At 40.6% G+C, this 15,758-nt stretch overlaps 1 pseudogene; it reads left to right on the top strand.

Annotated features, from left to right (window-relative positions):
* The first annotated feature begins 398 nt into the window (after positions 1-398).
* Positions 399-1,608, top strand: LOC103018574 (DNA repair protein RAD51 homolog 3-like; annotated as a pseudogene).
* Positions 1,609-15,758: the final 14,150 nt, after the last annotated feature.

Below are 15,758 nucleotides of genomic sequence, written 5' to 3'. Positions count from 1 at the left end.
CTCAACCACTGCACCACCAGCGAAGCCCCCTCAGACTCATATTTTAAATCGAGGATCAATGCAGCAACTTACAAAGCTCAAGTAATTAAAATTCCCTTCCTTCTGATGGGTCAACATGACAAATCTGGGCACTTCTAATTACAAAAGTTTTCTTGGCAGAGTGATTGTGAGCTGTGCCTCAGCTGCATACTAAAAATTACAACTCTAATCCTTAATCGTGACTCAGAAATCAAATTATTTCTTGGGGATACTCTCTTCAACTTTACAAAATAATTCAGCAATGTGGTGCATCAAAAAGAAAACTTAAGCCTCAGAAACCTGGTTCTAGTCCTACCTCTGCCATTTGCTCTCTCTTGGTTCTACCTTCAAAAATTTGACCCCTGGTGTTCGGCTTTGAAATGCAGCGGGATTTAGTGAGTTTGCCCCTATCCCCAGCAGTGCGGGTGAAGCTGGTGTCTGCAGGTTTCCAGACTGCTGAGGAACTCCTAGAGGTGAAACCCTCCGAGCTCAGCAAAGAAGTTGGGATATCTAAAGAGGAAGCCTTAGAAACTCTGCAAATTATAAGAAGAGAATGTCTCACAAATAAAACAAGTTATTCTGGTACAGCTGAGTCAGGCCAAGAAGTGTACAGCACTGGAACTTCTTGAGCAGGAGCATACCCAGAGTTTCATAATTACCTTCTGTTCAGCACTAGATAATATTCTTGGGGGTGGCGTACCCTTAACCAAAACAACAGAAATTTGTGGTGCACCAGGTGTTGGAAAAACACAATTATGTTCTTTCTCTTGACAGTATGCAGTTGGCAGTAGATGTGCAGATACCAGAATATTTTGGAGGAGTGGAAGAGCACCCAAAAGCTTTGCAGGATTTCACTCTTGAAAATATTCTTTCCCATATTTATTATTTTCGTTGTCGTGACTACACAGAGCTACTGGCACAAGTTTATCTGCTTCCAGACTTCCTTTCAGAACATTCAAAGGTTCAATTAGTGATAGTGGACGGTATTGCTTTTCCTTTTCGTCATGACCTAGATGACCTATCCCTTTGTACTCGATTACTAAATGGCCTAGCGCAGCAAATGATCAGCCTTGCAAATAACCACAGATTAGCTGTAATTTTAACCAATCAGATGACAACAAAGATTGATAAAAATCAGGCCTTGCTGGTTCCTGCACTGGGGGAAAGTTGGGGGCATGCTGCTACAATACGACTAATCTTTCATTGCGACCAGAAGCAAAGGTTGGCAACATTGTACAAATCACCAAGCCAGAAGGATGCTACAGTACTATTCCAAATCACACCTCAGGGATTTAGAGATGCTCTTGTTGCTACTGCACGTTCATTGCAAACAGAAGGTTCATTGAATATCCAGAAGCGGTCACGGGACTCAGAGGAAGAAAAGGAATCCAAAGACTAGTCTCAGAGTATACATATGTATTGATGCTGTGAGAGATGCAGTGCTTACAAGTAGTAGACTCGTTACTTTAGAATATAAACACTATGGCGTGAATGAATCCAGTCTATATTAAGTGAATGGTGAATGAATGGATCAGGTCTATATTAAGTGAAAATACTTAACAAATAGGATTCTCTGAAAGAGTTTTTCTAAACTAAGCAGTGTTCTACAGTTGTATTTAACCGTGTTTTCATTTTCAGTAACATTCAGTAGAGATGATACAGGTATTGTATTTTGCAAATGTGGAAAGCTGATCACTTGTGGCCAATCTGAATTTAATATTCAGACTGTTTTTTCCTCCTTTCTTTGCCAATTGCCTAGACATTTCTAGGAAGAAAAGATTTTATTCACATTCCTATTGTGCTCTCCTCTTTAAATGTAGCTTTGATAATTCTCAAAAATGACATGTTTCTATTATGAAGAAAAGCCAGCACCATGAGTCAGCATATCATTACATTCAGTTTATGAGTAGGATACACATTTTGGATGACCAGTCTGATTTTAGTGACCCCCAATCCTAAAATCTAAGTCATTTGTTCATTTTTAATGTTATTTTGTAACATTAAAGGAAGGACTTTGGAGTTGTTATCCCATCTAGAACATTGACTGGAACATATATCTATGTTGTCAAGTTGATAAGCTCACAGTCATTTATTTCTATGTTTTTGAAACATGGTGTGATCCAGTTCTAGGTGTATTGACATTTTCCTTTGAATAATCTTAGTCCTGCTTGAATAAATTAAAAATTTGGATTCTTGAGTGGTTTCAAAATTTAAAAAAAAAAAAAATTTTGACCCCTTCTCGGGGACTTCCCTGGTGGTGCAGTGGTTAAGAATCTGCCTGCCAATGCAGGGGACACGGGTTTGATCCCTGGTCCAGGAAGATCCCGCGTGCTGCGGAGCAGCTAAGCCCATGTGCCACAACTACTGAGCCTGTGCTCTAGAGCCCGCGAGCCACAACTACTGAGGCTGAGTGATGCAACTACTGAAGCCCACGTGCCTAGAGCCCGTGCTCTGCAACAAGAGAAGCCACTGCAATGAGAAGCCTGCGCACAGCAACAAAGACCCAATGCAGCCAAAAATAAATAAATAAATAAATAAATGATATAACCATTCTTCAAAAAAAAAAAATTTGACCCCATCTCACAAGCTACCACCCTGGTTCCAAACATCTCCCCTGGATTAATTCAAAGCTTCCTAACTGGTCTCTGTGTTAATTCTTGCCCTATTCTTGTCTATTCTCCACATGAACCAAAGTTAGATTAGGTCACTCTGCTACTCAGAAACCTTAAATAGCTCCCCATTTCTTACAGAGCGAAGGCTGAATCCTCACAAAGGCCCGCGAGGCCCTTCATGGGTCCCTCCTCAGCACAGTGGTACCGTCTCCTACTCCTCCATTTCCCAACTCTGTTCCAGCCACTCTGGCCTCCATGCTCTTTCTGGAACAGGCCCAGCATGAGTCTCCCCAGACCTTTGCACTGGCTGTTGCCTCTGCCCGGAAAGTTCCTCATCCTTCACCCATGTGACCCTCCCCCTTACATCTTTTATATCTGCTCAAATGTCATTTGATCCCTTAGGGCTTCTTGGACTACCTTACATTTATATTTACATCTCCCTCTGCAACACTTTCTCTCCTTCCCTGCTTTATTTTCCTTCCTAGCACGAACGTCTATCTCACGGTTTACATATTTTACCAATTTATTTGTCTTTCTCTTCCCACTAGAATATAAACTACCCACACTAGGAGTTTTTGTACCTTTTATTCACTGTGGTGTCCTCAGCCGCTTTCACAGGGCTTGCCAGTAGAGGGCGCTAAATAAACATTTCCTGAACACACAGTAACTGGCAGTTTGTGGCCATGGGCAAGTGATTTCATCTTTCCAGACTCCAGTTTTCTCCTGTATATATTGAGATGGTTGAACAAAAATTTCTCTCAGGATCTTCTAGTTTTAATATTCTATGGTTCTAATATTCCCAGTTACTTCTGGGAAATATACTTATGATGAAATCCTTCTCTCTGACAGGATTATAAAAAATTGTAAAAAAAAAAAAAAAACTCTGCTGATAATTACATGGAACGCTCACCTTTTACCCAAAGAATCTGTAAAGTATTAAGCTTCAAGAAATACTGAAATTCTAAGTTACTAGTTAAATAATAAAAAGAAGCTTCCATTGACTAAGGAAATTTATTAAAAATTTTTCGGCCAACATCTTTAGTTTTCTAATTAATTTTGCTTATTAGAAATAGTTTTAAGATTTCACAATTTATAAATGTTACGCTTGATCATAAAGGAAACATCTGTGGTATGTTGAATAGACCTATATGTTATAGGACGCAGTTTTGCTTCATAATATTAAAATTTTTTTTTAAGTTTTCTCCCTTTTTAATTTTTTTTTTTTTTTTCTTGGCCGCACCACGTGGCTTGCGGGATCTTATTTCCCCGACCAGGGATGGAACCCAGGCCAACTGCAGTGGAAGTGCAGAGTCCTAACCACTGGACCACCAGGGAATTCCCAAATGATTTCTTTTATGAAACATTCCATCTCCTAATAAATGATTGCCATTGTTCCATAAATATATCTATTAATACAAGTGGCATAAAAGAAGGGTTACTCAAGATATTGAGGACTCTTCCTGGATATACTTCAAACAGTATTACTCAGTCTGGTTCCAAGACTATATGCATGATTAGAAAGTAGAAATAATTTAATATAATATCAATTGGAGTTTGTTCAAGTTAGGTTAAGTCTCTAAGGAACACACACAAGAAATATTTATCAGAAATTATGGCATGGGCTTCCCTGGTGGCGCAGTGGTTGGGGATCCACCTGCCAATGCAGGGGTCACGGGTTCGAGCCCTGATCCGGGAAGATCCCACATGCCGCAGAGCAACTAAGCCCGTGCGCCAGAACTACTGAAGCCTGCGTGCCGTGCCTAGAGTCCGTGCTCCGCAGCAAGAGAAGCCCGAGCACAGCAATGACGAGTGGCCCTTGCTCGCCACAACTAAAGAAAGCCTGCACGCAGCAACGAAGACTCAATGCAACCAAAAATAAAATAAATTTATTAAAAAAAGGAAATTATGGTATTTAGCAAGTTGTACCTCAAATTCTTTATTGTGAGCACTCTTTTGCTCTGCTGTATTAAAAAGTAGTAAATTAGGTGGTTAGGAGGCTACATCATTTCTTTAAAATTGAGATTAAATTTACCTACAGTAAAATGCACAGATCTTAAGGATACAGATCAGTATTGACCAGTGCATATACCCATGTAAACTACACCTGTATCATTTTTTTGTTTTTTTCTTAAACTTTTTATTTTGAGATAATTATAGGATCACATGCAGTTGTAATAAATAATACAGAGAGAGCCCTGTACCCTATACTTTTAACCTTAATAGTAACATCTTGCACAATTTTGGTACAATATCAGAACCAGGATATTGACATTGATACAGTGGAGACACAGAACATTTTCATCAGCACAAGGAATCCTCACGCTGCCCCTTCATAGCCACACCCACTCCCCTCCCACCATCACCTCCTCCTTAGCCCCTGACAACCACTCATCTGTTCTCCATTTCCATAATTTTGTCATTTCAAGAATGTTATATAAATGAAACGATACAGTATGAAACTGAGACTGGCTGTTTTCACTCAGTATAATTCTCTGGAGATTCATCCAGGTGGTTGCACATATCAACAGTTTCCCTGGTTAAGAATCTACCTGCCAATGCAGGGGACACAGGTTCGATCCCTGGTCCAGGAAGATCCCACATGCCACGGAGCTACTAAGCCCATAAGCCACAACTACTGAGCCTGCGCTCTAGAGCCCGTGCACCACAACTACTGAGCCCGTGTGCTGCAACTACTGAAGCCCACGTGCCTAGAGCCTGTGCTCTTCAACAAGAGAAGCCACCACAATGAGAAGCCTGTGCACCGCAAAGAAGAGTAGATCCCACTCGCTGCAACTAGAGAAAGCCCGCATGCAGCAACGAAGACCCAACACAGCCAAAAATAAAAAAATAAAAGTTAAAAAAAAAAACCGAACAGTTTGTTCCTTGTTATTGCTGAGTAGTGCTCCCAGGTGTGGATGTACCATAGTAGCTTAATCGTTCCACCTGTTGAAGTACAGCTGCCTTGTTTCCAGTTTGTAGTTCTCATGAATTCAGCTGCTACAAACATTCACGTACAGGTTATTGTGGGAACGTAAATCTTCATTTATCTGGGACTGCAACTCCCAGGAGTTCAATTGCTGGATCCCGTGGTAGCTGCATGCATAGTTTCTTAGTTTCTTAGTTTCTTAGTTTAGTTTTTTTTCAACTGACAAATTGTTTCCCAACGTGGCTGTATTGTTTTAAATTTCCCTCTGAGCACTGCTTTCACTGCATCCCACAAATATTGGTAAGTTGTATTTTTATTTTTCTTCCTTCAGAATCTTTCAAAATTCATCAAAATTTCTCTTGAGACTCCTTTTTTACCCAGGTGTTATTTAGAAGTGTGTTGTTTAATTTCCAAATATTTTGTGGTTTTCCAGCTATCTTTCTGTTATTGATTTTTAGTTTAATTCCATGTTAGTCTGAGGACATACTTTGTATGATTTCTAGTTTACAAACTTGTTAAGGTGTTATTTATGGCCAGGGATGTGGTCTATCCTGGTGACTATTCCATGTGAGCTTGAGAAGAATGTGTAGTCTGCTGTTGTTGGATGAAGTATTTTATAAATGTCAATTAAATCCAGTTGATTGATGGTGCTGTTCAACTCAACTATGTCCTTACTGATTTTCTGCCTGCTGCATCTGTTGATTACTGAGAGAGGGATGTTGAAGTCTCCAAATATAATACTGGCTTTGTCTGTTTCTCCTTGCAGTTTTGTCTTTTTGCCTCATGTATTTTGCTGCTCTGTTGTTGGGTGTATACACATTAAGGATTGTTATATCTTCTTGGAGAACTGACCCCTTAATCATTAATGCCCATCTTTATCTCTAGTAATTTTCCTTATTCTGAGGTTGGCTTCGTCTGAAATTAATATAGCTACTCCACCTTTGCTTTGATTATTATTAGCAAGGCATCTCTCTTTCTACTCCTTTACTTTTATCTGTCCTTATAATAAAGTGGGTTTTCTGTAGACAACATAGAGTTGAGTCTTGATTTTTTATCTACTCTGTCAGTCTCTATCTTTTCATTGGTATATTTAGACAATTCACATTTAAAGTGATTATTGATATATTTGGATTAACATTTGCCATACTTGTTACTGTTTTCTATTTGCTACATTTGTCTTTCATTTTTTTAAAAAAAATCTTCTCTTTTTTCCTGCCTTATCTGGTTTTGAGTGTTTTATATGATTCAATTTTCTCTTCTCTCTTAGCTTGTAAATTATACTTCTTAAAATTTTTTTTTTTAGTGATTGCCCTAGAATTTGTTAACATACATTTGCAACTAATTGAAGTCCACTTTCAAATAACATTATAACAGGTAGTGCACGTAGCTTATAAGAGAATATTTCCAATTGCTCCCTCCCATCCCTTATAACATTGGTGTCATTCGTTTCACTTATCCATAAGCTATAATCACCCAATACATTGTTGTTATTTTTTTTTAACATCTTTATTGGAGTATAATTGCTTTACAATGGTGTGTTAGTTTCTGCTGTATAACAATGTGAATCAGCTATACATATACATATATCCCCATATCTCCTCCCTCTTACATCTCCCTCCCACCCTCCTTATCCCACTCCTCTAGGTGGTCACAAAGCACCGAGCTGATCTCCCTGTGCTATGCAGCTGCTTCCCACTAGCTATCTATTTTACATTTGGTAGTGTATATATGTCCATGTCACTCTCTCACTTCACCCCAGCTTACCCTTCCCCCTCCCTGTGTCCTCAAGTCTATTCTCTACGTCTGCATCTTTATTCCTGTCCTGCCTCTGTGTTCTGAAGAACCTTTTTTTCTTTTTTTTTAGATTCCATATACATGCATTGGCATATGGTATTTGTTTTTCTCTTTCTGACTTACTTCACTCTGTATGACAGACTCTAGGTCCACCCACCTCACTACAAATAACTCAATTTCATTCCTTTTTATGGCTGAGTAATATTCCATTGTATATATGTACCACATCCTCTTTATCCATTCATCTGTCGATGGACACTTAGGTTGCTTCCATGTCCTGGCTATTGTAAATAGTACTGCATTGAACATTGTGGTACATGACTCTTTTTGAATTATGGTTTTCTCAGGGTATACGCCCAGTAGTGGGATTGCTAGGTCATATGGTAGCTCTATTTTTAGTTTTTTAATATTGCTATTTTTATTTGAACCAACAGTTATCTCTCAGATCAGTTAAAAATAAGAAAAATAAAAGATTTTATCTTCATTTATTTCTTCTCTAAAGGCTCTTCCTGTCTTTATGCAGACCTGAGTTTCTGACCTGTATAATTCTCCTTCTCCCTGAAGAAATTCTTTTAACATTTCTTGTGAGACTGGTCTACTGGCAGCAAATTCCCTCAGCTTTTGTTTGTCTGAAAGAGTCTTTATTTTTCTTTCACTCTTGAAGGATAATTTTTACTGTTTTTTTTTTTCTTTAAGCCATTCCCTTAAATATGTCACTCCACTCTCTTCATGTTTGCTTGGTTTCTGATGAGAAGTTCAATGTAATTCTTATCCTTGTCCCTCTCTAAATGAGGTATTTTTTCCTCTGACTCTTTTCAAGATTTTCTCTTTTTCTTTGGTTTTCTGCCACTTGAATGTAGTGTGCCTGGGTGTAGATTTTGGGTATTTATCCTGCTTGATGGTCTCTGAGATTCTTGGATCTGTGGTTTGGTATCTGTCGTTAATTTTGGAAAATTCTCATGCATTATTACTTCAAATATTTCTTCTCTCTTTCTTCCCCTTCTGGTATTCCCACGATTTGTATGTTCCCCATCTGTTCACTCATTAGTCCTGGGACATAGGTTGTTTACTCCTAAGGCCCTCTGCCGTTTCAATGGAAAGCTAGCAATGTTTAGTAAAGCCCTCTAACCCAGGAAGATTCAATATCCAGCTCTGTCTCCCCTTTATGAGCAGCAGCTGATAGCTTTACTCGACTTTTTCATCCCTTCAGCTGTTGCTGCCCACATGCTCCTTGCAGACCCCTCCTTTCCTCAGTGCACAGCAAGTGCTTGAGTGGAATGTATGAGTAGATCTGGGGGCTTCTCCCTCTGTGGCTCCTTCGTTTCTGGGATTTCACCCTTTTATTTCCAGCCCCCCTGGCACTCCCAAAGTCCTTCCTGTGATACCTTGAATCAAGATAAGGTTGCAGCTTTCTATTTGAATTTTAGTTTACCTGCACACAGCTGGGGAATACCTTCGGGGAAAAACCTCTCTAAATATGGACGTTACCCAGTGCAATTCCCTTTTTCCAAGGGGCACAGTCCTTCCACTTCTGCCTGCTTTTGGTCATTTTCCAGAGCCTTCAAACAGTTGTTTTTCTTTAAATAACTTGAATAGAGTTGACTATTGTTATCTGTGGGAGAGTTAGTTCATTTTATTCCTCCATTACTGGAACTAGAACCTAGGAAGCTGTCTCTTGACCTTTTTGATGAGAACAGCAAGGTAAGCTTCTAGGATATAGACATATTACATGTATTATTTCCCTGGATCACTAGTAATAAAAAATGTCATGTGCCTGCTGTGTGCTCTGAAGGATCCATTAATATTTTCCTGCTGAGAGTAAAGAGTAATGAGAGCCACAATTTTCTGTTTAGGACATGTGTATTTTGGATTTAGGAATTTCTTCCAGCAGGACACATATATACCTAGACTTAATCCTGGCCTGTTTCTACAGCTTGGAAGAATATTGACAGAAGTGTTCTTCTGTTTATACTTTTATTATCAACTCCAATAATTGAGGAATGTACATTTGCCAGCTCTCTCTTCTTCTCTGGTCCTTTGTGTTATCAGAAGCAGTTCTTGGTATTAATAAGCTAGAAATAATGATTCATTTCTGGTAATCCTTTCCAAGTTGGAGACCACGATAGATCACACAATCATTTGTTTCCCTAAATTGGAACACCCAAGCCTTTCTGTTACGTGTGGGCAGGGTATGGAAGTGGGCGGTTCTCTTCTATTCTGAGGTTCTCCTCGGAGGTGGGGTTGGATTCAGAGATGCTTATTCACAAACACCATTGCCACTTCTGAGTGTGAGCTGACTTCTGTCTTGGGGGAGGAGTGAGAAGGGCATTTACTCTTTCTGCCTCTTTGACCTTCTCTGAGTCAGAAGAGACTCCATGCCACGTGAACTGCCATGTTTCCCAGATTCTGAAGCCCAGAGCACCAGTTCTGAGATGAGTAAACAGCAGTGTCCTGACCCTACAGGTTGGAAATTCATGAGTCAGATGTGATTTTCTGCTTGTGTATACCACCAGAGCAAGGACACAATGATAAAAACAATCTTCGTGTTTTTAAAATATTTATTCACAACATTAAGAGATTGGACCCCAAGAAACTTGGTGGGGTATAACGTTTAATTTTATAAAAGGTTAAGTCTCATGTTATGTGGACCTCCTCTAGGTGACTATAATCTTAGATGGTGAAATATGTCCCCTGCCATAATGGATCATGTGGATTATTTATGAGGATGGAAAGTGATTGCCCAGTTTTCTTAGCTACTAATTTCCCTTTGTTATCTGATTGGATCTCCTAGTTTGGCCATCTCTGAAGCATCTTTTCTATCTACCCTTTGGCTCACCATGCATCTATTCCTAAACCCAACCTTATTTTCAGCCTGTTCTGGCTGCATGTGGTCTGAACCCTTAGCCTCCTGAGGTACGCTCCCTCATGCCCCTTTCAGCCAGTATGGTTTCTACGGAAGATCCCGCGAGAAACTTTAGCACAGTGGTCCTCCATCTTTTTTTTCCAGTCTGATAGACAAGATAGATCCGTTTCTCCAGTTGACAAATATTTATTGAACATCTACTTTGACTCAGATGTGTTAGAGTCTGGGGATCAGTGATACAAAAAAGAGATATGAGTTTTTGCTTCCATGAAGCTTATATTCTAGGAGGGATTACAGCTAAGTAAGTGAAAAATATTAGTGCAATGAATGCTTTGATGTGCATGTACAGGATATTGTAGGGACACACAGAAACACCAAACATAAATGTATAGGGATCAAGGAAGTGTTCTGGGAGGAGTGATTTCTAGGCCAAGGCCCAAGGGCGATTAGGAGGAGAGGGATCCAAGCAGAAGGACCATGCACATCCTCATGCAGGACACATGCCCAGGAAGGATCCAGGGGTAATGCCTCATCTCCAACTACCTCCTCTACCCACCCTTTTCTCTCCTGCTTAAGAGAGTATATAGACTGCAAGGGGAGCAGTAAGGTCATTGTGGGGATAAATCAGAATCTGCTCTTTTTAAAAAGATAAATCATAAATTACTTACAAACTGCCTGCTCACTAGGAGTCCAGGTATGATCCATAGTTGAGAAATGTACTTCAGAAATGGTTTAATGTACCAGATGTGGTACCTTACACATACCAATTAATAAAGAAAACAAGAAAAGTCATTAGAAAATGCACCCCTTCCCAAAGATAAACACTGTTAAGAGTGGTGATACATTCTTCCAGTTTTTTTTTTTCTTTCCAGGTATATGTTAAGTGTATAAGAGTCTTGTGCAATGTATGTATAATTGGTCCTTTTAATTGACTAGATCATAAGCATTTTCCAATGTTGTTAAATACTATCCTACAACATCATTTAAGTTAGGTACTCTTTCATATGATGTATTTATTTAATTAGTTCCTTATTGTTTGGCATTTGGGGTGCTTCCAAATTTTTCTAAACAACATTATAGTATCTCAGAAAAGTCTGTAAGCTATGTTGCTAAGTCTTTCTAGCTTTGGAACTTCTATAAAGTGATTCTTCCATTTCTTAAGTTAAATGTGAGATTCACTCATCATACAATGGGGTAAGTGATACAGCAAAAGATGTTTTTTTTGTAATTTGAGAAAAATTGGTTGTGAAAGCTGCAAGAGTAAAAAGAAGCATTATGATTTTCTTTTTCATAAATCTAGATAAGGTTCTCAATCTATGTCTGCATGACAACTTTATCATTTGTTGATGATATTATTTACCAAGTTTCTATAGAACTTTGAGGAATAAAATGAAAAGCCATGGATAATAGTTTTAAGCATACAATTAAAATCATAATGTTTTCTTAAAATGTTTACCATCAAAAACGTAAGGGGATAATTAAATTGCTTTCGTAACTTGTAATCAAATTTGGTAGAAGACTAATACTTCATGTAAATTCAGGGGAAGAGGGGCTTGAACTCCTTCTAAGATCAGATTAGTTATTTTTTTAAAAAATAAATTTATTTATTTGGCTGCGTTGGGTCTTTGTTGCTGCACGTGGGCTTTCTCTAGCTGCGGCGAGCGGGGGCTACTCTTCGTTGCGATGCGCCGGCTTCTCATTGCGGTGGCTTCTCTTGTGCAGAGCATGGGCTCTAGGCGCGCGGGCTTCAGTAGTTCTGGCTTGTGGGCTCAGCAGTTGTGGCTTGCGGGCTCTAGAGCACAGGCTCAGTAGTTGCGGTGCACGGGCTTAGTTGCTCTGCGGCATGTGGGATCTTTCCAGACCAGGGCTTGAACCCGTGTTCCCTACACTGGCAGGCGGATTCTAAACCACTGCGCCACCAGGGAAGTCCCAGATTAGTTATTTAAGGCATTTCAAGCTACTTAAACTTATCCCTGCTTTCCTTATTATAATACTATCAATGATAATGTGAGTTTACAGTCATTGGCGAATTCTCAGTTGAGTCACAGGGATTTATGAATCCTTTAAAATGTTAATTTAAAAAAGCTGAAATATTATTATTTTGTTAATGTCCATCTGATTTTGAATTTCTCTTAAATCTCTATTTCCTCCAAGAACCAATGTGGTTTATACCACCTTGAGATCATTAGTAGTTAGATCAAAGAAAATTTCTTGCAACATAGATATTTGATCATCTAGAAGCACCCACCAAGAAGCCATATAAACATACTTAATTTTGAAGGAAGTGCTAAACCTTTCATAATTCTATCTGGGTCCACAGTTTTTCTTGCTGGAGTTAATAGGACTGTTTGGCAGTCATAGCCGGCTTATTACAGGTTGATTCCAGGCTGGCCCCTGCTTTCCTCTCTGTCCTATTTTCCAGACTCCTCTCTCTATCTCTCTCTCTCTCTCTCTCTCTCTCTCTCCACCCCACTCTCTCCCCCTCCCTCCCTCCCCCTCTCTCCTCTGTGGGCTGTTCAGACTCACCGAGGTGACCTCCCCATCCCCTGAAGGCTGGGCTGGTGATCAGAGATTTGTGTTCCCACAGGACACCTTCTCACAGGGCTCACTGTTGTCACTGCCCCGGGGGCCCGGAGCCATGGAGCAGGTGGCAGAGGGTCCATCCTGGGTGACAGTGGAAGGTACGACCATGTGGGCGGAGGCTCCAAGTCCCTGGCACGTGCTCCCCTGTCTCATCAGACTTCACTTACAAACCACAAGAAAATCAAAGATAAAATCGTTAAGAATTCCAAGATGGCAATGGGGGTGGGTGAGTGGGCATTAAACCCCAAGAACGAGGCCTTTCTGAGGAGAGGGAAGGGGGTCTGTGAGACTGTACTGGTCACAAACCGGTGACGCTGGCCCTGCATGTGTAGATTCATTTCATCCTCCTTTTACGGACATGGAAAACAGTGCCCTGAAAGGCTGAGTTACCAGCCAGATATCACGGAACTGAGATTTGAACTTGGGTGATTTATCCTTGTAGTTTCTGCTCTTAACCCTTACGCTGGCCTGTGATACGTGAGTCAAGGCCAGAATTCACGTTCTGGGAGGTTGGAAGAACATATGCTGCTTAGGTGGGTGAGTCTCAGTTACCTGGGTCTCTGGTCCCTGCTGAGGGTGGATGGCGTCTCACCTATTCTTTATATTGGACGATGTTTACAATAAAAGCAGTGTGTCACCTATCAACATTGTTCTTGTTTTAAAAAAGTTATTCTCATTACAAGTGTAAAATGTTTTTTAAAAAAATATTAACTTTGCTGTTTTTGAAAAAATTGCATCTGTATTGCCCTCCAGTGGCCGTGAAAATGTAAAAAGGGAAGGGAATAGCAAGTGGAATAACAGCTGTGTATTAAGTGCCATCGTAAAAGCGTGAATCACGCCGCTACCACTTACTGCTTATGTGCAGACGCACAGGTCCACAACGACCAGATGGGCGACGTCACAGGGACGTGGGCTGGGACAACACGAAACTGGACAGCACTTGTCTAAAAGGGGAAGCTTCCAGTGAGTTCCAGCCTCTGGTTGCCTGGGAGAAGGCAGGTCCAGTTGTTAAAGAAAAGCCCCAGATCCATCTATTTAGGTAAAAGTTCCCAATTTTTCAATGCAGGCAATTAACTAAAAAAAAAAAAAAAAAAAATCTCTGTGTGGGCCGTAACATTTCCGTGAGCTGGATTTAGGCTGCGATAACCGCTCACTTGTGACCTTTGGTTTATTGGTGCTTACGGCCAGCTGGGCCCTGTGCTAAGGCTTTCATACAAGTTCCCGCTTCAGTTTACAATATGGCCCCAGGATGGCTAGCCCCCATTGCATAGATGAGTAACAGGCACAGAGAAGTGACATAAATTGCCCAAGGTCCCACGGCTGGGATTTGAACCCAGCTCTTTCGAACTCAAAGTCCGTGATTACTGCCCACCAGGTGGTATGTAAGATTCATTCCATTAAGAAGAAATATATATTAAATCACTAACATATGCCAGAGACTATTCTAGGTGACAAAGATACAGCAGTGAATACTGCCCTCATTGGAGTGTGTGCTTGTGGGAATCTAATGAAGTAGAGAATGAAGGGAGCAAGGATTTGTTTTGAGCAACAAGATTTCCTGGTTTCCACCCCTTTAGGGCCCAGTTCCATGTCGGCCTCAGTTTATTCCACCAGTTCTATATGCTCTGCCCCCTGTCCAGCCAGCATCTGGATTCTCTGTGCTTCTGTCCAGCCTGGCCCACTACTTTGCTTCCCACTGTTCAGCTCCGAAGTTACTCCGTCATCTCTGCCCTGCACATACGGCCTGACAACAAAGCAATGCGGCCTTCGACTTGGCCTTGAGGACATGCCCCTTAATCCCAGACCCCACCCCTTCTCAGACATGACCCTGTCAGGGGTGTCACATAAAATGTCCTGCTTATTAAACTTAGGGACACTTGTGCCGTAAAAGAAAGGGCGATATCACCCGAGCCAGCTATTATTCTGTCCAGAAAGTCACACATATTCTTACATGCTAAGGTTTGGAGTTTTATTTCACTTTTAGTTGCACTTTTTTTTTTATTGTAAGTCAGGTTTATTCAAGTGAAAATTAAATATGGTAAAAATTTCCCCTTTTAAGATGTGTACTTCTTTGAATTTTGACAAACACATACAGTCATGTAACTTCCACCATAGTCAAGACATAAAGCATTTCTATCACCACCCCTGAAGTTTCCTCCTGGCCCTTTGCTGTCAGTCTCCTTCCCTCATCCCCAGTCCTGAGACACCACTCATCTGTTTTCTGTCCCTGTGGTTTTGTCTTGTCCGTAATGTCATATAAATGGAATCATACAGTTTGTAGCCTTTTAATTGCTGAACAGTATTCTTTTTTTTTTTTTTAATTTTTTAAAAATTTATTTGTTTATTTATTTATGGCTGTGTTGGGTCTTCGTTTCTGTGCGAGGGCTTTCTCTAGTTGCGGCAAGTGGGGGCCACTCTTCATCGCGGTGCGCGGCTCTCTCACTATCGCGGCCTCTCTTGTTGTGGAGCACAGGCTCCAGACGCGCAGGCTCAGTAGTTGTGGCTCACGGGCCTAGTTGCTCCGCGGCATGTGTGATCTTCCCAGACCAGGGCTCGAACCCGTGTTCCCTGCATTGGCAGGCAGAGTCTCAACCACTGTGCCACCAGGGAAGCCCCCTGAATAGTATTCTTAATTGTTCTTGAAGACGAGTGTTTCCTCTGTGGCAACATTAACTTTGAAATTCTAATGAAGACCAATGGGAAATAATGGAAACTTTTGTCTTACAAACCACTTTCAAGAGCAGGCCAATGTTATTACATGAAGCAGACCTGGATTCAATAGCCTCTATTGGTCTATGCATATAATTCATGGACATACGAGATCAGGCCTCGCCAAACTAATACCTGTCTTGGGGATTGTGGTGGTGTTGGGGTGGGTAGAGACGAGGGAACTAAGGAATTACTGTGGGAATTTTTGCTAAACTTCTGTCATTCTCACCCCATGTAGAGAATTGCAGATATT

The sequence above is a fragment of the Balaenoptera acutorostrata genome, chromosome 13, assembly GCF_949987535.1.
Source record: "Balaenoptera acutorostrata chromosome 13, mBalAcu1.1, whole genome shotgun sequence".
Taxonomy (NCBI): Eukaryota; Metazoa; Chordata; class Mammalia; order Artiodactyla; family Balaenopteridae; genus Balaenoptera; species Balaenoptera acutorostrata.
Note: the sequence above shows the minus strand (reverse complement) of the source record. Positions and strands in the feature narration are given on the sequence as shown.